Source organism: Melospiza melodia, chromosome 22, assembly GCF_035770615.1.
Source record: "Melospiza melodia melodia isolate bMelMel2 chromosome 22, bMelMel2.pri, whole genome shotgun sequence".
Lineage (NCBI taxonomy): Eukaryota > Metazoa > Chordata > Aves > Passeriformes > Passerellidae > Melospiza > Melospiza melodia.
In genome coordinates this window covers 11,273,203-11,295,654 of record NC_086215.1, presented here as the reverse complement: position 1 = coordinate 11,295,654, position 22,452 = coordinate 11,273,203, and the positions used below count along the sequence as shown (strand labels likewise).

General features: G+C 50.4%; 1 protein-coding gene across 2 annotated transcripts in view; it reads right to left on the bottom strand.

Moving 5' to 3' along the window:
* NACC2 (NACC family member 2) overlaps nt 1-19,569 on the bottom strand; it is a 54,823-nt gene extending 35,254 nt beyond the window's left edge. Inside the window, exons 1-2 of one of the 2 annotated variants that reach the window (XM_063174918.1) lie at nt 19,435-19,569; nt 6,972-7,069 (exon numbers count right to left, since the gene is read on the bottom strand). The gene's annotated coding sequence lies outside the window, so the exon portion shown is untranslated. The remainder of the gene's footprint in view (nt 1-6,971; nt 7,070-19,434) is intronic. The other variant, XM_063174920.1, reaches the window with a different exon arrangement.
* Nucleotides 19,570-22,452: the final 2,883 nt, after the last annotated feature.

Here is a 22,452-nt window from a genome sequence, read left to right as displayed (position 1 = left end):
CAGGCCCCTGTCCCACTGCAGCATCCTGAGCCCCAGCGTGTCCCATTCCCTGCCTGAGCGTAACACATCTCCCAAAATGCATTAAAAAATTACCAGGGTTCATTTTTAATTGTCAGGTTTGTGCATCTCAGCTGTCCCCCGAGCCAGCCTGACCTTGGTCCCTGCTGGGCTGCAGGGATGTGTCCAGTGAGACCCAGGGAGCTCTTCCTGCCTGTCCCCTCTGCCAAATCCCCTCCAGGGCCTCCAAGGAGCACCAGGGTGGGAGCATGGACTGAAATCTCAATGGAAGAGGCACAGCCCAGCACCCTGGGCCACTGGAAGGGTCCCTGCCCTTGGAACAGGGATGGAACAAGACAGGCTTTAAGGTCTCTTCCAAACCAAATTCCATGGTTTTAGAGTGCTCAGCAAGTTCAAGCCAAGCTTTGCTTGGTGCTGGTTTGAGCTGAATTTGTTCTGCCCCTCTCCTGCCCCATTCCTCCCTGGAGATGGATCCTTCCTGGGGCTGCTGCTTCAGGATCCATCCCAGCCAGAGCTGAGGATTTTAAGGACAAATCATCATCTCCTGGAACAGCACCTCTCTGCATCGCTGTGAGAGAAACAAACAGCAAAAAGCCCAGAGTTTGGCTCCTTTTCCTCCTTCCTACATCTTTTGGTGAGAACTGAAGCAGTCTCTGGAGGCTGCAAATGTGGATCTGGAGAGCTCACACAGAAATAGGCACAGCAGGGAGGGACCAGGACACGTCCATGTTTAACCTGCACACCTCCATCCCACAGAACTCATGGATCCTGAGCACACCTGGGAACGTGGTGGTGTCACCCCATCACCTGCCCCTTGGGGGAAAATCCTCCCTTGGTTCTGCATGAAATGCAATATTCCATTTGTTCCTGTGTTGCAGAGAGCAGCCAAGCTCCTCTTTCCCCAGTGAAACTGCGCAGTAAGTGCAGATCCCAAAGGCAACGTTCTGCCCAAACCAGAGGATAACCAAGCAAAATAATTCCAGGAGAAACAAACTTAGTCTGAGCCCTCCCTGCACCGAGCAGGATCTCAGACAGCAACGAGCCCTTTGCTCTCTCCACGCTGAGAAAGGGAAGGAAAGCAAACAGAGCAGGTCAGACTGGCTGGGAGCTCCTGGCATCCACCTGCTCTGTGCCTGTCCCTGCAGCACTGAAGGGGTTAACAGCTCCTGGGGGCTGTAACAGGAGCTGGAGTCACTCACCCAGGCACGGCTGCCTGTGAATGAAGTTGCCTTGGAGATGCAGCCAAAAGCAATGACCAGATATTAACTTTTCACCAGGGGCTGCCAAGGCGGGCAGGGCTTGTGAGACCAGCAGGACACAGCTCCCAGCCAGGCTGGAACATCCGGGGGGAGGCAACGGGAGGGACCCCTGACCCCCCCCAGAGCAGCAAAACTTTGTGTTTGCTCAAGGAACAGGAGGAATTTCCCCTTGCAAAGCCAAGCTGGCCAGAAACCCCAGTTCTGGGACCTTCTGGAGCGGGCAATTAATGTCCATCAGCAGCATGATGCGTTCCCTTGGTTTAATTTTAAAGTTGGTATTAAAGATAGCAGCTCGTTGCTATTAAAGATACCAAGCTCCCTAATTCCTTCTGTAATCAGCCTCATAAGCAGAAAAAGCAGCACGGGCACCTCACCCAGCGCAGCTGAAATGAGACATCATGACACAAAACCATTAAGAAGGAGCTCAGAGGCTGGGCTGGGGCAGGATCACACCCCTGCCTAAGCCAGCACTTCCCCTGCACCTCCAAGGGCAGCTCTGGAGCTGGGTGAGCAGCAAGGAGGGGCTGCTGTGCCTCCCAGGGCAGCCTCACAGAGGGAAACTCAGCTTTAACTTTCCCAATCTCAGCTCAGAGCTCCCTTTTGTGCCCCATGAAGGCGCTCAGCCACTTCCCAAGGGGATGGTGTGAGCAGGACAGGGGTGACCAAAAAGGTGGCAGCAGATAGCACCAGGAGAAGAGCATCCACTCAATCCCATGGGTGGAACCACCTCGCCTGCACCTCACCTCACTGAGCCAAGGAAACACAAACACCTTTCAACCACCACAAGGCTCCTTCTGCACGGGATAAATCAGAGCAGCACCCTCCAGCCCGCCCTGGGGAACACCCAGCACCAATGCACACACCCCAAAAACCCCTGATTTCAGCCCAAAACGCAGCCCCTGCAGGGATGGTGCTCTGCAGGCCCTGTGTGAGCTGCACTGTGTCCCACGCAGGGCATGGCTTGCACACAAAGCCCAGCAGCACCAGCAGGGATGAATGGGTGCTGAAGCCACACTTGGGGCTGTCGGGGACATCACAGACCCAGGAAGATGAAATAAAATGGACATCTTCCCATCACAGCAAACACTTCCTTCCCATCCACACGGCAGCCCCTTGGTATTTTTTCCCTGAAGGAAAAACAGAAGATGCTTTCCATAAGCAGACGATTTCAGCAGCTAATTTTACCATCACTTATGGTCGACTTTATGACTAAGATTTCATGCTGACTATATTAATCCTGTCAAATTTCAGAGTGAGAGAGAAATGATACTGTATATTTTATGGCTGCAATAACTTCTAAGCCATTAGACATGCATGCTGACATGAAAGTAATCAAATTGATTTTTTCCTATTACAATGAAGAACTTTGTATGAGCAAATAGTCTTTCTGGCACAGGAATGAAACTCCAAGAAGCCTGTGCTCACTCAGGAAATTAGGAAATTGCCACGAGCCATCGTTCAGAAATTCGAGTTTTCTGCTTACTCACATTTTATTGTCACCAAAGCTGAAAGGGACACGTTAGCCAACCAAAGGATCGACAAAAGCCAACGCCAGGGATAATCAGAGGGGTTTGAAGCCCTGTTAAATACTGCAGAAGCTGCAGTTAAATGTTTTCCCAGCGTTAAAGGCTCCCCTGTGCCTTTTTTAACCTCTTCAGACACATTTTTACCCTCACAGCTCACTGCCCACTCCTGCAGGTGTTGGGTGGGCAAGGTAAAACGGACCAGGGTAAATTGCTCAGAGCGTTTTTGGCAAGCCCAGGAACCCTGAAAGTGTAAATGGACATCCCACAGCCAATGAGAAAGCCAGAAGGCCAACTGAAAAATGATTTTTAAATGCAAGCAGGTCTTTAATTGTAAATTCCACCTGCTTGGTGCTCCGTTGAGCGCTTCAACACCAACTCACCCCTGCACTTCAGCTCTGCCCGCCTAAAATTCCAACTGAAAACCCCAAAATCCCAATTGAAAACCCCAAAATTCCAACTGAAAACCCCAAAATTCCAACTGAAAACCCCAAAATTCCAATTTAAAGCCCCCAGACCCACCCTGCGTGCCAGTCTCTAGGGAAAGCGAGGCCCAAGCAGCAGACAAGGGGCAGGGCAGGCCCTGCAGGGATGGGCCAGCAGGGCACACCTGCCAGGTGCAAACCCTGTGGAGACCTGTTTGCTCCCCCTGCTGCGTGAGAACACGCTGGGTGTGAGAGGGCAGGATCACAGAGGCTCAACATCTCCAAAGAGCCAGCAAGCAGAAGCAATGAAGGGCAGATAACACAAATAATGCAGGAGACTCATCCGACACCCTGCGGGCACGGGCACGGCTCCTCTGCAGACAGCAAAGTGCAAGATTTGCTTTTAGTTTTGGGGGTTTTTTTTGTGGAGTATTGGTATCAATCATTAAATAATGTCAGATCTTTCAGACCAAGTCATCTGCACGAGAAAAAACTGGCAGAGGGATGGGCTAGAGCTGTCTGAAGGCTCAAAGAGGTAGGGATGTGTATGTATATATACATATATACTTATATTTATATACATATATGTATCCATGTCTTGGGTTAGCAAAATAATTACAGTTTTAACATGGATTTATTTCAAATTAAAATGCTTTGGTGGCTCTCTATCAATAGCATTTATTTTCTGGTTAAGTTTTCTTTTGGTATTTTTTTAAGCAAAAAAGAATTTAGAAATACAAAACCATAAAACCACAACTACATGGATCGCCTCAACCAAGACTTGCAAAACACCAATTTTAGTGAATTCAGTGAATTCTATTTAGTAATTTCAGCGAATCCCTTTTCATTCCACACCAGACACTTATAAAATATCAGAGCTGCCATGAACAGGGAACCTGCCACTAGACCAGGTTGCTCCACCCAATGTGGCCTTAGAGAAAAACAAAGTTGGGTGTTTTGTTGTTGTTTTGGGGCTTGTTATTATTTGGGGTTTGGGGTTCGTTATTATTTGGGGTTTGGGGCTCGTTATTATTTGGGCTTTGGGGCTTTTTTAAGTTACAAAGCCAACAAGTGTAAGAAAGTTTAAAGTTTTAAGTTATACAAGCGAAGCTCTCCCAACAAAACCCAAGCCAAAGCTCACCCCAGCCCATTAACCATCACCAACCCAAGGTCCTCCTGCTGCCCCTGAGGTTCAGGAGGATCCCAGAACATTCCAGAACAAGCCTGACCGGGGACGTGGCGCCCAGAGGAGGACGAGCAGCGAGCCACAAACCCTCCACCACCCCAGCAGGAACCAGCAAATCCTTCCAAGCCAACCCCAACGAGATCCTGCCTCAAAGTCCTTCCCCACAGCCCGAGTTGCTGCGAAGGCAGAGCCTCCCAGGAGGGGCAGAGAACAATATCCATGAGTTTCTCATGACCTTCCCGAGATTGCCATGACAACACCGCTGCCACCCTCCAAACATGGATATATTCATTTGCACTGGTGTGATTGAGAATAATTAGAGCGAGATTCCCTGAGCCAGGGAGTCACAGCTCCGGCAGCAGAGCCCAAGTTTCAAGGGAAGCAGCCTCAAATTTAAATGTAAAAAAGAAAACCGACAACACTCCTCGGAGCCGCGTGACCTAATTCATTATAAAGAATGTCAGTTAGCAAACCTTTTAAATAAAACATTAAGCTAGAGGTAATTTGAAGCCTTGTGGATTTTGTTTTACTCAATTATTTTCTAATGCTTCAACTTCAAGAATAAATATGCAGGAATCAAAAAAAAAAGAAAAAAAAAAAGGAATACTAAGGGTTTCATTTAATTCTTTTTTCAAAAGAAATGAAGACATTCATACTAAACCAAAATACCCTCAACCAAGCTGGATTTTTAATTAAAACTTTTATGTCCTACAAGATTCTTCAAGGTTATAATATCTGCTCCCACATCATGAGGCAGCATCACGCTCACACAAGGGCAAGCCCAACATCCACGTTGGAACAACCTGTGCTATGCATTGCTGTACCTTATTTCCAGGACATCCACTCACAAATTAAACCAGGCTGGAATGCTATTTCTTCCCTGCCCCATAATTTCCATAACCACTTGCAATTTTCCCTCTGTTGGGAAGGGTTTCCCTGCAGCAGGCTGAGGCAGGGGATGATCACGCCGGCCTCTGCTTTGGTTTTATTAATGCCTGGTGCTAAGAGCAGGGCTGGATGAGGCAGGTGGGGATGGAAAACCTGCAGAAGGGCAGCAAAGGGTAAAAGGCACTGCTGGTGATCACAGCTTAAAACGAGGTTAATTGGGAAAAGGGGGGAACAAAGGGAATCACGGAATCCTGGAGTGGTTTGGGTTGGAAGGGACATCAAAACCTATCAAAGCCATGGGCAGGGACACCTTCCACTGTCCCAGGGTGCTCCAAGCCCTGGCACTGAACATTTCCAGGGATCCAGGGGCAGCCACAGCTTCTCCTGGAAGAGCAGAAGTTCTGTGATGAACAGGAACAGTTCTCCTGTGATGAACGGGAACAGTTCTCCTGTGATGAACACTACAAATGCTCTTCTAAGAAATACAACAAAATAAATCAAAAAATAGTCATAAAGAGTCATCCTTTGAAGAAAAAAACAGAAGAGTTTAGAGCTAAATATTTGATTTGATTTTGGCAGCATCACCCTTTTCCAGAGGCTACCAGAAAGAGATTTGCAGGAATGTGCTTAACACTGCTTTGCTACGAGTCCGTGCCGCAAAACATTCCGGAAACAAAGGAACCCAGAAGATAAAAAGATTCCTTTCCGCCACACTGTTCAGAGCAAAACACCTCCCTACTCTGGTTCAGCCTTCCTTGCAGTGTTTAAAAAATGAAAAGTAATTTTTTGCCTGTAATTCACCCAGTGGGTCCAGCAGGGATCCCCAGCAGCTCCCATCCCGAGCCCAGGAGATGCCAGGGAAGCAGAGCCAGCTCATGTCACCCCTCACTGCCCTGGTTTTCAGGTCACAACCACACCCTGGGGCCACTTTCGGGGGTGTCAGAAGTTCTCCGTGTCACGGAAATGAAGGATTTGGTGTCGGAGGAAGGTGTGAAGGGTGGAACTCACATGGCACATCACACCCGCCCCAGGGCGCCCCTGCCCCTGCTCCCAGGGCTCCTTTTCAAGGCAGAAAACTCCGGACAAATCCATTTCTCTGCAGCAGGGAATCAACAAGGATTAGAATTCACCCGTTCATAACAGGGAAACCCTGCAGCTAGAGGTGGAGCCAGGCAGGGCCAGAACATCCAGCCTAAGTTGCCTGACGAATGCTAACTATGACTTCCAGCTTATTTATCTAATTTGGGTTGATTTTTAAATATTGAGTTATCTAACCAGACACAAAAGGAGAGCCTGAAAATTTCCCGTGTTAGTGAAAACTCTCCCTGCTGCTTTAATTCAATCTACATGTCTGAATATTACTGACTTTTCTCAATCACATTTGTATTGAGAAATCAGGAGCTCGTTTTCTCAAAATGGTGTTAAGTGCCTGGAAAACGGGGTTCTGCAGCAAAAGAGCCTCTCCAAAGCTGACTGAATGCACAGCTTGCAAGCATTTTAGTCATTTACAATATTTATCAGGCTCTATTTTTGTCAATCAATCCATAAGAAGAGCAGAACAGCCAATACCCATAAAACAATCAGCTGGATTTCAGCACAATCTGAGAAAGGGGCAGCTCTGAACTGACACAGCCAGTTTGTAACACACACACACACACAAAAAAATACATACAGCAGGGATGAAGTCAGTGGCAAAATCCTCAATGGCTTCAGCTGGGCCAGGATTACCTCCAGGAACGTGCTTGGAGAAACACAGGGGAGATGCCAAGGCTGGGAAAAGGAGGATGAGGGAAGATTTTAATGCTCTCCACAACTCCCAACAGGGGAGACAGGCCAGGGAACAGGGTCAGGAGAGAGGGGAGGGCCAGCTTGGACACCAGCAGGAATTTCCCCATGGAAAGGGTGGCCAGGCACTGCCCAAGGAGTACCCAGCCCTGCAGGTGCCCAAGGAAGGCCCGGACGTGGCACTCGGTGCCTGGGATGGGGACAAGGTGGGGATGGGGCACAGGATGCACTCAACGATTGATTCTTTTAAAATGATTTAATGATTGCTACATTTGCTCAATGGGATCAATGATCCCAGAGGTTTTTTCCAGCCTCGGTGAAGGCTGCAAGGGGCAGGACCACCCATCCCACCCCCATCGGATGGGGCCAACCCCATGCAGGGTGGTCTGACGGGTCCCAGTGACCCAGAGGGTGACGCTGGTGGCACTGGGCACCTGGGGGCTCTGTCCCTGTGGGGTCCACCCCAATCCTGCTCTTGGAGCTACTGCTGAGCATCCCCACCCCATGAGGCACCACCACGGAATTCCAGGGAGCGCCAAACAGAACATCAGAGCCTGTCACTGCCATCAGTGCAGACTGGAAACAAAGATCCAAGCACAAAACCCCTGCCTGCCCATCCCTGAACCCACGAGGTACCACTCACTCCCCCCAGCCCCAGCCTGCTTTTAAAATTCAGCCTTTATCAGCTTGAGTTGAGCAAATCCAGTCAAAAGGCAGAAACGGATTGTGCTAGTAAGCAGAAAAACTGTTACATCTTCTGAATGTAATTTTGCCAAAAGCCTCTGCACAATTTTTTTTGTCACGCTTTGCATTATGAAGGAAATTTCTTTTTAGAAGAACAGGAGAATGATTTGCATAATATTCTTTGCAAGTTAATATCAGCCTCTGATAATGATCTCTGCATAATGCAAAAACGTTTGAGAAGACTGTTACAACACTAAGTAATCATATTTTAAATTATGTTTCCCTTTATAGAAAGGTGTTGCAAAAACACACAGACATGAAATCTGTCTGTTGAAGTCCCAAGAACCACCTGACCATCTTCCCACTATTCTACTGTTACAGATTGCAACACTGCCTTTCAAAATCTTACAAAACAAATTACACTGCAACAGTCTGGCTTCACAGAAGGCAGAGCTTTTTCCTGCGCTGCTGCTCCAGCACTTTACATTTCACAAGAGCCTCTGATGCGCTGCAGGGGTTAAGCAAGGGCCCAGAAATGAAGCTGTAACGCCATCAGATGTGGTTATTTAGGTGGACTGTCCCCTCTCCCACAGTGCTACCAGCACAGGTGGCAGCACCAGGGCATGCCCTGCCTGCCACCAGGTGGGTGACTCCTGCTCTGGCCCAGATGGAGCACTGGAATTCAGGCTGTGACACCCCACAGGGATCTCCCCAAAACCCCTGATAGGAACAAGGTGCTGGAGCAGCCAGGAGATCTCTGCTCACAGCATCACTCGTGGTAACCAGGTCAGGAACCCGACATCAAAGCAGAGGAGCAGGAGGAAGCCATTTGTACAACCCTGCAGCTGGGCAGCATCCTGCTGGATGTAGGTGATTTCCCTCCAAAGGGGGATGTGGGTGGGCAGCTAATGCACTTGGATATTAAATACTTAATATGTCACTGAGCCTTAACAGCCACAGGCAAGTGGTTAAAGCCTGAGCCAAGCCTCCCTGAAGTGCCAGGAACAGAGGGAGGCTCCCGAGACGGGAGGAGGTGGAATCGGGAGTGGGATGAGGGCTCTGGGACCAAACACACAAACGATGGAGCTCAGATCTGGGGTGGAGCATGGAGCAGGACCCAGGGGGTGGGCAGTGCTCCCGAGGGCAGTGCCACCAGCAGAGAGCGTCCCAGAGAGCCACAGTGCCCGTGGCAGCCCCAGGAGCACAGTGGGCAGCACGCTCAGTCAGTGCCACCCATGCCTGTCACACACACAACAGGGCAGCATTCAGCCTCTGCCGTGGGTGGTTCTTGTCCCACCTACTAAACCAAGCCTAAAATTCAAATACCAGATCTGAGCAGCCAAGGCAAGGAGGAAAAAACCTCTGGGATGTCAGTCTGGGCTCGCTGAGGCATCTCAGGCACTGCCCTGGCTATGGAACCATCCCAGAGCCATGAGATCATTCCTTGGTAACTCGGGGAGTTTGCCCAACACATGGACTTCAGAACAATCCTTCAATCCATCCCATATCCCCTTTCCATACCTTTCCAAACAGGTTCCAAGCAGCTCCTGGCTACACCTCATCCCAGGCTCCCTCAGATGGGTTTGCAAGCATTGGGAGGTTGGTTGGGCTTTCCTCCAAAAACCGCCAGCAAATCTCTCCCTTTTTCCCCCAAACTGACACATCCATCCACAGTGGCGGGTGGCACCACCAGACACAATTCTAAGCTCCCAACCCAGCTGCTGTCACCTGGGCAGCCATCACCTGGCCAGCAGGAGGGAAAACTCCTCCCAGTAAACACCAGAGCTCCCAGCACGCGCACTGGGGCGGGCACGGGGTGTGGGAACCGCCTGCCCCAAACATTTCCATTGCTAACGCTGCGCCCTGGGTCCCACACAGCATTCCTGAGGCACCCGGGAGAGGTCAGGAGCAGGCTGCAGGGCGGGGAGGGGACACCAAGGCAGCCAAACAGCACCAATCCCTCAGGCACAGCCAGGGGAGGCTGCAGGAGCGCCCCGCATCACTTGCGATGCTCCATAAATGCACTGCAATTGAACTCTGCTTCCAGGATTTCTGTGGGGAAAAACCACCTGGGAGGAGTGAAAAAGAACCAAGAAATCATGACTCTCACTCTACAGAACCCCAGAGAAGAGTGGTAAAAGCCACTGGAATAATATTTTTGTTTAAAATCACCCGCAACACTTTGCACTGTGGACATCACTGTGCGCCAGTGGAGTTCTCTGGGTTTTCAGGATGGTCAGGCAACAAATTCAGCTCAGTGCTCTGCCAGGTGACAGCCTGGAGCAGACACACACAGGCTGCAGCTTCTCCTGGCTCCTCCACCCCCTCCAAGCTGTGCTGCCCTCCTGTCCCCCTGCAAAGAGTTAAGTCCTCCCTCCTGCATCACTTCTCCTGCCAAATGCAGATTAGTCAGCAACTACTGCAGGATACACCTCTCCTAAGGCACTCATGAACAAAGCAACAGCCAGCTTGGGACCTGAAAGGGAAGGTAAATGAGGAAACTTCCTAAACTCGATTGCAGAAATATTCATGAAGGTACCCCAGGCTCAGGTACCTCCAGCTGCTCTGCTGAAGCTCCCACTGGCTCCCAAGGGACTGCAGAGGTGGGATGGACACCAAATCAGTGCTGCAAGCTGGAACTGGAACCCACCAGAGCCTCTGAAACCACCCAGGGCCAAAGCCCCAGCCCTCACTGCTGACCCCAGAGCAAACCTTGGGATGGAGGCAAACCAGAGCACTGCAAGGACTCTGGGCTCCATCCACATTTTTACAGACACACAAAGAAACCAAACACCCAGCAGTCATCTGAAAGGCCAGTTATTAGATCACTCGAAATGAGCTGAAATGAAATTCCCACAGGTTTTATTGGACTACTGAGATATTGATTCTGGTGTGTGCTTCTCACTCAGCTTGCAGCACAGAAATTCACCCTGCTAGAAATCCCACCTGTGTGCTGGGCCAGAAAATTCACTGGAAACAACCAGGGCTCCCTTTTCCTGAGCCTAAACTTTCCCTTCCCCTAAGGACATTTAGCTTGGTTGTCACAAATGCTGCTGGTTTCACCCAAAGGCACAAACCACCCCCTAGGTGCAGAATACACCCCCAGTTTGTCTGACCACTGAGCTGGGACACGGATGGCTCCCCCATCCCTGCCATTATTTCACAATTTTGGATCCCCATCCCCAATTCTCTCCGGTTATAAATTCGCGCAACGCCTCGACAGCCAAACAACACCGCCATAAATTATTATATTTTTTTCCTACCCACATAAAAAGGGAGCTAAACAATTAAAGCCCAGGCTGTGCTGTGTGTGCAGAGGCACTGCAGAGCTCCAAGAAGGCCTTGCCCAGCCGGGGTGCCCAGGGCTGGTCCCTGTGATGAGGTGCCAGCAGCAGCTCTGTGCTGCACAGCTCAGTGCCCATGGCAGGAACCAGCCCCAGGCCTCTGCCAGCCCAGAGCTGGGCTGCTCTGCTCACCCCAATCCAGGTTCTGCTGCTCTGCTCACCCCAACCCAGGTTCTGCTGCTCTGCTCACCCCAATCCAGGTTCTGCTGCTCTGCTCACCCCAACCCAGGTTCTGCTGCTCTGCTCACCCCAATCCAGGTTCTGCTGCTCTGCTCACCCCAACCCAGGTTCTGCTGCTCTGCTCACCCCAACCCAGGTTCTGCTGCTCTGCTCACCCCAGTCCAGGTTCTGCTGCTCTGCTCACCCCAAACCAGGGTTCTGCTGCTCTGCTCACCCCAATCCAGGGTTCTGCTGCTCAATCCAGCCCAGGGTTCTGCTGCTCTGCTCACCCCAACCCAGGGTTCTGCTGCTCTGTTCACCCAAATCCAGAGTTCTGCTGCTCAATCCGGCCCAGAGTTCTGCTGCTCTGCTCTCCCCAGCCCAGAATTCTGCTCTTATCATCCCAGAGTTCTGCTGCTATGTTCAACCCAAAACAGGGTTCTGCTGCTCTGTTCTCCCCAAACCAGAGTTCTGCTCTACTATCCCCATCCCAGAGTTCTGCTGCTCTGCTCTCCTGCTCTGCTCTCCTCAACCCAGAGGTCTCCTGTTCTCCCCAGCCCGGAGTTCTGCTCTATTCCTTCCAGCCCAGAGTTCTGCTCTCCCCAGCCCAGGGTTCTCCTGCTCTGTTCTCCCCAAAATTCTCCTGCTTTGCTCTCCCCATCCCAGAGTTCTGTTCTCTCCAGCCCAGGATTCTCCTGCTCTCCCCAGCCCAGAATTCTCCTGCTCTGTTGTCCCCAAAGTTCTCCTGCTCTGTTCTCTCCATCCTAGAGTTCTCCTCCTCTCCCCAACTCAGATTTCTCCTGCTCTGCTCTCCCCAGCCCAGAGTTCTCCTGCTGGGAGGCAGCAGCTCTGTGGCTTGCACAAATCTGCTCAGCTTTTTTCTTTTTTTTTTTTTTTTCTTCTTAAATATCTAAATAAAAGTTCATGCTTGCAGCATAAACACAAGCTGGGCTGGCACTCCGCTCCTCCCCGGGCGGGATGTGCTCATCCCTTGAGCTGCAGCTCAGCCAGTCCTGAGGTGCATCACTGCCTGGACAGCAGCACAGCCACGCTCCCAAAAACCCCAAACCCTTCCCGTGCTGGCAAGGACACTGCTCTTCCCTAAAGGACCTGCCCTTCAACTGATCCAACGTCCCACAGGAGGTGCAAAGCTCTGGAGAAGGCGTCCAGGAGTGTGTGCAAGGCTGGGACTGAGCAGCACAGAGTGTTCTGGATGAGGGGCTGAGCACAGCCCGTGGCCCTGATGCAGCCATGGCACAGATCCTGGAGATGTGTGGTGACTCAAGAAGCCCTGGTGTTCCTGATGCTGGATTCACTACACACAGCCTGTGAATTAGTCAATCCTCCTCTTTCGCCTGGGGAGGGGGGCTGGTCCCAATTCAAATATTGTGTAAGCTGAAAGAGAGCCTCTAAAAAATAAAAAAAAAAAAAAAAAAAACCAAACCCAAACAGCTAAAATGCAGAAATACTATTCTGGAGGAACTGGGGAAAGCTGAAGCAACAATGACAAACGATTCCTTGCTGCTCTGCCATTCCCTTCCTCCCAGGGCCTTAAAAAGGCCTCTCACCATCCTGCCCTGGCCCTGCTCACGTTACACTGGGATCAACCAAAGCTGAGCCTGGTGCTCGTGTCCTGCCCAAGGTCACCGAGACAGCCAGAGCCCAGCAGGAGCCCAGCCTGGACCTTCTGGAGCTTCTGGAGCTTCCCAGGGCTCTGTCCCAGCCCCTGACCCAACATCCCCACATTTCCAGCTGTGACACAGTGCTGGGGAGTGATGGAGCTGGGTTTGGTTTTTGGCTTCATTTCCATGGGCACCAAGGCAACCTTCCCAACTTCCCCTTTTCTCCAAGGCTTCTCTCTCTCCCTGCTCCTCTTCCCCCCAGTTCTTAAAATCCAATTATAGCACGACTCTCTCAGCAGGGGTCAGTGTGGAATAAGAATCGCCCGAGTTAATGGACATGAGACCAAGAAAGATTAATGCCTAAATGGTTTCAAAAGTTGTATGATGCTGATTTCATTAACATTTTAATTGTAATGTATCTTTTTAATCTTCTTTCACACTAATGGTTTTTATATGCTTCAAGAAAGAAAAGAGAAAAAAAAACAAAACTGCTGACAACAAAAATATCAACATACCAAAATTAACAGACGGAACTGAGTGCTGTAATGGGAACTGAATGAAATGCAGAAAACCATGTTAATGATGCATTAAGAGTAGAAACTGTGCTCAGACAAGAGTCAAAAATTCAGCCCTACACTTGCATTCCCTGCCTTTGAACAGAGGCACCTTTGCCCAGGTGCTCAGCACAACCCCACATTGTATCTTTCAGGGGGGAAAAAAACAACAACCTGTCAAGTTACTTACGCTTAAATGTACATTTCATAATCACTTGCAAGTTGTATGAAAAGAACCATAAAGCAACAACCCCAGCAGCTTTACCAAATGCAGAAGTTTATAAAAAAAAAAAAGAAAATGCTGGCAATTAATCAGATTTAAGCAGGGTGACAGAGAGGAGCAGCAGGTTCAGGGGAGGATGCTGCTGCTGTCCATGTCCCTCTCCATGGAATGGCACTGCTGTGGCTGCCACCACTCCCTGGGCTCAGGCTCCTCAAGCCACAGCAGAATTCCCAGACAGGAAAGATGCTGCTGCAACCGCCGCGCAAAATTTTATTTTACTTAATTAGAAGATAATTAAACCTTAGCAATAATGTTTCATTAAGCATGGGCGTGTATTGATGATGTTAGCATGGATAAACGGAGGCACAGAAGGAGCAGATAATTGGGGAGCAGACAGATGAAGTTTTAAACAACTTTGGTTTGTAGAAATAAGTGATAGATATGGCTCTGTCACCTGCACAAGCTGCAGGGGTGATGCAAAAACCACAAAGTTTTCCTTCCCAGTCCATCAGAACTTCTTAGAAGGGAGAGAACCCAGTCAGAGGGATTCAAAGCCTCCTTATACCCATGAGGAAATCATAATCCCTAGGTTTGCCATGAGGATGTGACTCCAGCCACAACACAATAACCAAAATGCACAATATCCCGCTCAGATTTAAACCTTTTAAGGTTTCTGCAGCTGCTGAGGTGCTGAAGGAGGTTTCTAGTGAAGGGGCAGCTATGGACAGAGGTAACTCCTGCTTGTGGGGATTTCATCCCACAGGATCTCAGCCATGGAGCAGAGCCTCTGCCAGGAGGGGTCTGTAATCCCACAGGGCAGCCAGGCTCGAGCATCCCACTGGAATCCTCCCAGCAAGCCCCATCTGCCTCTTCCCTTGGAAACCAAATCCTTTCATCCACCTTCAAGTGGATAAACCCTCACTCCCATCTCCTTTGGGCACCTGGCCACTGCCTTCTGCACGGCACACCGTGAAACACCAGTCCCTTATTGATGCCTCTCCTTTCACCTCTGTGCAGCACAACCCCACAAAGCTCAGGAGGGCCAAAACACCATCACCCCTCTGCCACCCCTGCCCAGCCTCCCTGCAAGCCTTGATGTTCCCTCCTGTTTCCCTAATGCTTCCTATAATCCAAGTGTAAATGTTTGTCCTATGACAGGGAGGGCTGGCATGTAAAACATGTCCCCCCACACAAAATGTATATATTTATCCCAGGCTGCCATATGCTTCCCAGTGGGTACCACGGCAGGAATGCTGCGTGGAGCAGAGCCAGGACCCTCCTGCATCCCCACCCCAGCCCCCAGCATGAGAAACACCTGCTTGTCCCCCTGCCCATCCATCCAGAGCAGCCCTGATCACACAGAGCAGCCCCGATCGCTGCCCAGAGGGAAAAAAGGAATTTCCTCATGAATGATGCACAGATCCTGCTCACGGCTCCACGGCCCCGGGGATGGCACCGGGGAGGTGAAGGGTTTAATCTCATCCCAGTGCCTATATATGGTCACTGTGATGGAGCCACCTCCCCGAGCTCACGCTCTGCTGCCCTTGGCTGCTGGCACCGGGCTCGCAGCAAACTGGCAGGGCCTGGGCACGGCGCCGGCGCGCCACAAGTCAGCAGACTCACCACGTTCCTGTGCTCTCTCTCCCCCTTTCCCAATTTTTTTCTGGCTCGTAAAAAGCCTTTTATCAGTCAAAACCCACAAAGAATGCGCAAATCCTCAAAAAAACCCAACCCTAGAACATTTTAAGAGTGTTTTATAGAGAATTGTTGCACGGGGGAAAAAAAAAAAAAAAAACAAGCTGTCAAGTTAGTTATGCTTAAATGTACATTTCATAATCACTTAGGTGTTTTATGAAAAAAAAATTATATAAATTCAATCTTTTGGTGAAAAGTGTATCAATTTATTCAGCCCACATAGGCTGTTAGTGCTGGGTAGTTTGTGGCTGCAATTCCTGCCCACCCCCCCTCCCCATCCACCCACCTAGGGGAAAAAAAACCTCACTGAAATACTTGCCTTCATAGGAAATGCAACACCAAAAAATGTACTTGACACGCAAAATTCTGCAAAAAGTCTGACGTGAGGACCTCTGAAAAGCCTGAGGCCAAACTGCGCCGGCTGCGAGCAGCCCCGGGAACACACACAGCACAAAACCCGTGCCAAGGGCAATTTATCTTCATTTTATCCATCCAGCCAGCAGCTTTCAGGGGGTCCTGGTCACAGCTACCACAGAACTGCTCTCATCACCAGCATCCCATCAGCACCAGCATCCCATCAGCACCAGCATCCCAACAGCACCAGCATCCCCATCCCTGGATCCACGGGATCCTCCTCAGGGAGTGGGAGGAAGGAAGCTCCACACTCTGCCTCCATCCTCTGTCCCCAGCACTCTGATTTTTATTACCTCCGTCCCCATTTAGGAGTAACCACATGACAAAGCCCAGTGCAATCCTGCCCGGGGAGCTCGCCTGGGATTGCCTCTCCCTCCCCTGGAACACAGCATTTTAGCAAGTTTTCCCTTCACAGCATTCTTTGTAGCCACAAATTCTGCTAAGATTTAATTTTTTTTTTTTTTTCAGATGCCTGTTCTGCCTCCAAACATTTGCTCAAAAACGAGTTGAACTTAAAAAAAAAAAACAAAACAAAAAAAAAAAAAACCCCAACAAAAAATAAACCACTAATGAATCACAGTTCCTAGCAAATGAGCAATTGCAGTTGACACAATGAATTATGCCTGAAGCAAGCTGGGAAACATATTTTGCAAATGATCTCATCCACAGGCAAACCTGGCATGACACTTGATTTGCTAAAAAAGACACAAAGCCTGTCAAAATTCCTGTCACTCCGCAAATAAAGTCAGGTAGAGAAAACCAACAGCCTCACCCTCTTTTAAGCACGCTTCGCCTATTTCTCAATTGCTCTACAGGCTTGATTGAATAAAATAACAAAAACCCCACACGCCCTCCTGTAGGTGTGCCCATCCCAGTGGGTGCTGAGGGCCACGGGATGTGCTGCCACTTCCCTGGATGAGGAATAAATGGGCTGGGAAGCTGCTCTGCTCTTTGGATGCCAAGCCCAGGCTCAGCTCGATTTGAAGCCTAATTGCAGCAAGATCCGACGCTCCATGCTCGCTCTGGCCATTAGGTATGGCAGGGAGCTCACAATTCCCTTTAATTTCCTCCAGCTGCATGCCTGGGTTTTATTTCTTTCATTGCATTCAAGTAAACTCAAAGGTTAGAAAAGAGAGGGGGGGGGGGAAAAGCCACTCAAGGGCAGCCCCGCCTGCTCCCCACATCCCTGGAGCTGTCTCGGAGCAGTTCCCTTTGGCCCAGCACATCCCACCCTATTTCCCCACCTGAAAAGCTGCTGGCTCAGAAAACCTGGAAAAACTCAAAAGCCATGGCTGAACCCTCCTTCTAACCCCATTTTGTCAGAGTATTTTTAAACACAGAGCAAAGCTGAGTCCCAGCACTGTTTCCCGGGTTGTTCCATGGTGTTTGTCCCCAATCCCTGTCACCCCAGAGCCAGCTCTGACCCCATCCCTGCCCACCCCACAGCCCTCCAGGAGGCTGGGCAGGAACCAGGGGCTGTGCAACAGCCTGAAATAAATATTTCCACTCCAAGGTGAGCTGGGCTGCGTCCCCAGCCAGGAAAGCACAGTCTGGAGGTTCCTCCCAAGCCAGCCCTGATCTCCCCGGGTGGATCAGGCTCTGGCAGGAGCTCTGCTGGTGTTTCTCCCCTGGCCAGCAATGCTGCAAAGTGGCCTCGCTCCTCCTGACACCTCCAGCTGGGATCTGAGCCAGAGCCCAGCCCAAGGGACTCACCTGGACGCTCCAGCCAGGCTCAAGTTCAAGGAGAAGGGAATTTTCCTTTCCTGGACTTACAAGCAGTGAGGATGTTCTGTGTCCCCCCCTGAGCGTGGGGATGCTGCCCTGTCACTGGCACCAGCCAAGAGGAGCCAAAATCTGCCTCCAGTTCCAGCAGGCTCCCTCAGGAAAGCACAGTCATGGCTGGGGGAGCTAAAAGGCTTTTATATTGCCAGAGGGCTCCAAAAATATCACCTCCAAAGTGATCCAGCATCAGCACACGCATCCTGGCTAATGGCATCCATCTCTCACAACAGAGGAGGGCTCTGGGAAAAGCTTGGGGAGCCCTGGAAAACATTTTGGGAGCACTGCCCTGCACAGCCACAGCCCAACAAACTCACAGCCCACCCTCTGGCCCCCGTGGGACCCCTGCTCCTGCCCTGATGCCTGGCTTTACTCCGCTCTCTGTAATTCCAGCCGCCTTGGGAGAGATTTTTTTTGACAAATTTAAAGTTTCAGAAATCCATCCCCACCCTGCTCTGTCCCAATAGGACAGCTTTTACCCAGTGAAGCCTTAATTAAAAGGCCTCTGCAGGAGGAAAAACCCCAAAACACAGCAGTTACAGCCACAGAAGGACATTTACTCTCAGGAGGGATGAGATCCCTAATTTTTTTTCTACTTGCCACTTACTTCAAATCCAAGCATTATCACCCCCATCATCCTCACCTTGGGGTCACAGCCTTGCTGTCCTCAGCTGGGCGAGCCACAGCAAGTCAGCTGCTGAGGAACAGCTCAGCTTTGCTCTTTTTTAGTTAAAAGCTTTCGGAATTTCAGAGCAGGCTGTGAATCTGGCAGGAGGTTTGGGGGGGAGGCGTGCTGGGATGCTGCAGTTTGGAGCAGCTCTGCTCTGCCCAGGACCCCAGGGGCAGCGTCCCCACGGAGCAGCAGCAGCAGCAGCAATCATCCCGCTTTGTTTACCGATCCCAGCTTCTCCTGCTGTTTAATATTTCAGCTGGAGAAGGTGAGCCGGCACGCCAGCCCCTCAATTACGCAGGGCGAGAGGCAAACACTTGGCAGGCAGCGAGCACATCAAGCTGCCCACAAGCTTCGCAAATGCCTCCGGAAAGGAGGAGGGGGGAGAGAGAGGGGAAGAGAGAGAGAGAAAAAAAAAAAAAAAAAAAAAAAAAAAAAAAAAAAAAAAAAGGAATATTCAAATTAATGAGCCGGCGGGTAATGGAGACTTGGCTGGAAGTGATCGTGCACTTCGCCGTCGGCCGGGCCGGCGGAGCAGCACGCGATGTACCGCTGGCTTTTCCTAGGGCAGGGGAGATGTTTGGAGAAGTCCTTGAGCGCTGTAACTACAGCAGGGCTGCGGCGGGCACGGAGCGCTCCGGCCCCGCTCCCGCACACCGGCACAGGGGTCCCCCTGCCATGGGCACATCCCACCCGTGCCAGGGGACCCCCTGAGCCCCCACGGCTCGGGGTCCATCCCCACACCCCAGTCTCGGGGTTCGGCCGGGTTTTGGATCGCAGTCTCTCCCGTTTCGCAGCGCTCCCCTCCCCTGCGAGCCGAAGTCCGAGCCTGCGGCTGCATTCGCCCCTAAACCGCAGCCCCCGAGGGGGTTCCCGCACAGCCCAAGCCCGCATTGCCGCAGGACCGCCAGGAACCCCGAACCGCGCTTCCCGCGGGGGTACCGGGGTACAGCCCGGCCGGTCCCCCCTGCCCTGCCCTGCCCTGCCCTTCCCCTCCCGCTCCCCCGGCCGGGACCCCCGGGACCCGCGGGTAAAGGGCGCGATGTGCGCGTCCCCAGCCCAGCCCAGCCCGGCACGGCACAGCCCGGCACGGCACAGCCCGGCCCGGGGGCGATGCGGGCTCGGCGCTGCCCCGGGCGCTGCCGGGGCCGGGCCGGGGCCGGGCCGGGGGTCGGGGCCGGGCCGGGGTCCCGGGGCTGCGCTCACCTGCGGGGCGCCGGCCCCCGAGGCTGCCCTGGGCCTGACGCGGCGGGGCCGGGCGGCGGCAGGAAGTGATTCCAGCCGCTCCTCACATGGACTTTCCCTGACCTCGCCCAGCAGCGCCGGCAGCCGCCGCACAGACCGGCCCGGCGGGACCGGCAGCGGCAGCGGCTCCGCGCCAGGGCCGCCCGCGGGGCGGGGGCGGGCGGGGGGCGGCACCGGCCCGGGGGGAGCCGCGGGAGGAGCCGGGGGGGCGGCACCGGCGCGGACACCGCGAACCCCCCGGGCCGAACCCCCGGCCCCGGGCCCGGGAGGGGCGGGCACGGCCCGGAGCGGGGCGGGAACCGCGGGGCTCGGGCTGCTGCCCGCGGCTCCCAGTGTGTTCTACTTTGTTTTATTTTATTTTATTTTATTTTATTTTATTTTATTTTATTTTATTTTATTTTATTTTATTTTATTTTATTTTATTTTATTCCATTCTATTTTATTATTTTATTTTATTTTATTCCATTCTATTTTTATTCTATTCTATTCTATTCTATTCCATTTTGATATTATTTTATTTTTTTTATTCTATTCTATTTTAATATTATTTTTTATTTTTTAAAATTTTATATTTTATCCTATTCTATTTGTCTATTCTATTTTATTCTATTCTATTTTTAAAATTTTACTGTTTATTTTTATTTTAATTTTTGTCTATTTTGTTTTTATTTTTAGTCTATTTTGTTTTTACTTTAGTCTATTTTGTTTTTATTTTATTTTATTCTCGCTTAATATTTCATCTCATTTTCGCCCTTTTTAAATTTTATATTATTTCTTTTTTGCTGTTTATATTTTTAATTTCCTCTTCCTCTTTCACTTTTTAAATTCCATTTATTTTGTCTGTTTATATTTTATTTACTTTAATTTTTCTTTTTAATTAATTTCATTATTTCCTTCCTAATTTCCTTTTCATTTATTTTCTTTTACCTGATAATTTATTTTTTCTTTTTTATTTTTCGCTTCATTTAATATATTTTTCATTTAATCTCATTCCTGTTATTTATTTATTTATTTGTAATTACACTTACTACCTTAATTGTTTCACTATATAATGAGCTTCCATCCCCAGTTTTGGTGTTCATCCCAGCCCAGACTGGATGTCACAGGGAGGTGCCCTGTGCTGACCCCCAGCTCCAGGGCTGCCCCTTTTCCGTACCCTCCTCCTGCAGAAAAAGCCTCTCAAGCATCACAAAAAGCAGAGTGATCTGAGGTGGGACTGCTCGAGCCTTGTGGGCACATTTCCATTCCAAATTTCATCCCACTGCCTAAAAAATTTTAAAAAGTCCTTTTGCTTTGTTGCCTCCCTAAGCCCAAAATATTAAAATCAGCAAATTTGCATGATGAAAGTGTGCAGCGTTGGCCCTACGTCTGCTAAAGGAATTTCAAAGGAGTAACAAAAAACCTCTTTAAAGCAGGAGCCTCTTGCTGTCTGCTTTGCATGCGAGATTATGTCAGAACTTCTTTGGATCTGGAAGTTTCTCTCCTCTCACACTCACCAACATTCATCATTTCGAGGCTGCCTCAAAATCTGCGGCAAAATATCCCCATATTTTAAAAATCAGCATTGAATGCCTAGAACTGCTCAAGGCTGAGGAATTTCATTAGCACTTGACACTTTAAAAAAACAGTGTCAGGTCAGGACAAACACATTTTGCTTTTCTGCTCAAGATAAATTCGGGGGTTTTTTTTAGAAATGATGCATGAGAAATATGTCCCCAAGTGCATTCTGAGCAGAGCAGTGCGAGAGCCCAGCTCCTCTTCCTCGGTTTCCATTGCAGCATCTCCACATCAGCTCGTCAGGAAGGGGTGGCAGGAGAAGGGGGAATGGTCCCAGCTGAGGGAGGGCAGGGTTGGGTGGGATTTTGGGAAGAATTCCTTCCCTGGGAGGGTGGGGATGCCCAGAGCAGCTGCGGCTGCCCCTGGACCCCTGCAAGTGTCCCTGGAAAGGGATTGGAGCCACCTGGCACAGGGAGAGGTGGAATATGAGAAATATCTCCTGCAAGAAGTTCCCTGGCCCAAGAGATGCCCCAAAGCACCTTGTGGGGCACAGCACTTCTATGGGGTGACAGCACTGTCCCCTGTCCCCCCCTGAGCCCCACAGCCACATCAGAGCATCCCTGTGTCACACAGGACGTGGGGACACGGCTCAGGGCGCTTCTGTGGCCCCAAGGTGCTGCACTGAGCAGCTCAGTGCAGGGATTTGGGGTTTGGGAGCACCCAGCACATCCCTGAGGGGCTCAGAAAATCCAGAGGCATCCACAGGGAGATGCAGAGCTGGAAAACTCCAGTTGCTCCTGCAGTGCTCCAACAGGAGAGGAGCTCTGAGCCCTGAGACTCGCCCAGGGCCTCCCCAGCTTGCAGAGGCAGCAGAGCCCTTAATGCTCCAGAGCAGGAGCATCTCCCTCCCTTCAGCCATGGACATTTTAAAAATGTTCTGTGATGGAGAAAGAAACATTTCTTAAGTACCATTTGATGTCTCAGAATGGCTCCGGGGCTAGAGAAAACATGTTTATTTACTACTCTGCTGATTTTAATGCGAAAGATTGGTTCAGTGAGTAGAGGAAACAAACCAGGCAACATTTTCCATAATGTCTGCAAAGTGTTCCTGGGCTGCGGAAATATTTTCTTTCTCTCTCTCTCTCTCTCTCTTGCCTGCGTTTTTTTTCAATCTAGCATTTCAAATTGAAGAATGGCTTGAGGGCTGAAGAAATCACTTGATAAAATACCCAACATTTACATTCTTGCAGGAGAACAGCTAACTTTTTTATTTTTTTTTTTCCATCTGAACAGTGGTTTAGTGATGCAGAAGAAACAATCCTGCAGCATCCCACGTCCCTTTAACCCCTTCTGCCTGCAGCTGAACTTTCGCTGTTCGCTGCAAAGCTTTAGGGATTTTTGTTCCTTCTCCAAATTCTGGGCTCTAAGGCCACTGCAGGTGGCTAAAATAAACTTTATAGCTTGATTTCCAGGTGGATTTCT